The sequence below is a fragment of the Penaeus vannamei genome, chromosome 32 (genome assembly GCF_042767895.1).
Source record: "Penaeus vannamei isolate JL-2024 chromosome 32, ASM4276789v1, whole genome shotgun sequence".
NCBI classification, from domain to species: Eukaryota; Metazoa; Arthropoda; class Malacostraca; order Decapoda; family Penaeidae; genus Penaeus; species Penaeus vannamei.
In genome coordinates, this window is record NC_091580.1 from 2,930,709 (window position 1) to 2,933,208 (window position 2,500).

Sequence of the window (2,500 nt, forward strand, 5' to 3'; positions counted from 1 at the left end):
AACTCAATCATTGAGTAATACATGAACAAATGGAAATAAGTATATGAATTATATGAATGAAAATGAGTAATCATACAACGGAAACTATTAATTTTTGTCTCAATGGTGCATCTTAAAAATTCCGATGAAAATTTAAAAATCAAACTTTAATTGTATATACGGTGTGTTCTGCATTATGTTCTGTATTATAGAAAGTGTTTACCGAATTGTATGGTAGACTTGAAATTATGTTGACAGAAGTACAATACACACACACACACACACACACACACACACACACACACACACACACACACACACACACACACACACACACACACACACACACACACACACACACACACACACACACACACACACACACACACATACACACTCACACACACATACACACACACACACACACACACACACACACACACACACACACACACACACTCACACACACATACACACACACACACACACACACACACACACACACACACACATATATATATATATATATATATATATATATATATATATATATATATATATATATATATATATATATATATATATGTTTGTATGTATGTATAATAATTTGAAAAGTGGAAAAACTAGTGAGTTAGGCAGGTACATGTTGATTATATCTGACGTAGGATGACTGCACATTTGATCGGCATGAAAAAAAAAAACCGACTGAAAAATTGAAAAAAAAAAAATACTCTGAAAGTTGCATGATACGAATTATCAAACGAAATGAATACATTTGTAACTGTAGAAAAGGCATGAATGACATTGAAAATTTTCATTGTAAGAGATGTAGTCTAGTTAATCGGTTTTGATCACATCTTCAAAAATACCTGGTTAAGTAAATTTTAAAAAGTATTTTACGTATATGTGAAGAGATGTAAGAATCAAAGACACATTTGAGATGTATTTACCAACCACCGGCACTCGCTTTCAAAAATTCAGCGAAAATCAAAATACGAACTCCCAAAATATGTTGGATATTAAAACGCAAAACGAGCGGCCGTTTTACAAGCCCCGAAGACAAAAGCGCACATGGCAGGAAATGTTTGATCTCATAGGCCATGCACAAATTTTAGGCCAGAATGATTCACGACCTTAGGGCATCAAGTCGCCGCTAGCATAGAGTTCACGGGTGAGTGATTTGCATCGGCTGTTCTGTGTATTTTTCAGTGCACTTGGATTGTGCCTGCTATATATCTTTTGACTGCGGAGTTGGAGCAGGTCTGGGGATTACTGCAGTGTGCATAGATTTTTCTTTCTTTTTTCTCTCTCTCTCGTTCCTGTCTATCTGTTTCTGATTGGTTCTGTCTCTCTTCCTCATTCTCTTTCACATCTCTCCTCTCTCTCTCTCTCTCATTCTCTTTCACATCTATCTCCTCTCTCTCTCTCTCTCCCCTCCCTCTCTCTCTCCAACCTCCCTCTTTCCTTCCCACACTTCGTTCCTCTCTCTCTCTATCTGCCACCCCTCCTTCCCTCACTCCCTCACTCCTTCCCATTACCCCCTCTCTCCCTCACATCCTGCATCCCATCCTCCCTTCGCCTCTCCCTCTTGCTCTTGTCAACGTATCATTCCAAAGGATAAAAAGCGACACTTGGCAACCCCTGTCCTTCTAGGATGATTTCCTTCGTCCTGCCATTGTTCAGCCCCTGTTCAGCAGAACTTCCTGTGCGTATTATTCTTTGAGTTTTTCCCCCTTGCTCTTAAAGCTTCTTCACTATCTCCTTTATTCCCATTGATTTCAATTCATGTTCACGACAAGTTATACCGAACGTGAACCTTTGGGAAGATGACAGTGGGTTCAATCCGTGGCAATTGATCTCCTTGACCTCGACGATTAAGAGGCTGATTGAGAGAATGGTAGATGAGGCAGAAGAGAGGTCAGGTGAGAAGATGGTCTTTCTGTCTGTTCATCTTTCAGTGTATCTAGTACTGTCTGCATATCGACCTTTAGTTTGAAAGAGAAATGTGAATGCCTTTATATGCGTTTAATAAATTCAATACACATATACACACACAAGCATATATACATACATACATACATACATACATATATATATATATATAAATATATATATATATATATATATATATATATATATATATATATATATATATATATATATATATATACTTGTTTTGGTGCTGGGGATAATTTTTTCTCCCACCGACAATTCATTTTTACCAGACCTGCTTGCTATTCAAGAAAAAAAAAAAAAAAAAAAAAAATCTGTAGCCTAAGTTATGAACCAAGCTATCAAGGTATGTAATGCTCTCTGTGATTTCAATGTTCTTTCCGCAAGTACTGACCGAAAAGGTTCTCCTATCAAGTCCCCAAAGTCCTGGATCATAGTCTTGGTCCAGATCTCTAGACCCAAGAGCTTTGCTCCATTGATAATTGCATCCAGAGACACCACTAAGGTTTCTAAGGCTCAGAACAGCAACATTATCAGCAAAGTCAAAGTCTGTACTCTTGATATTGCC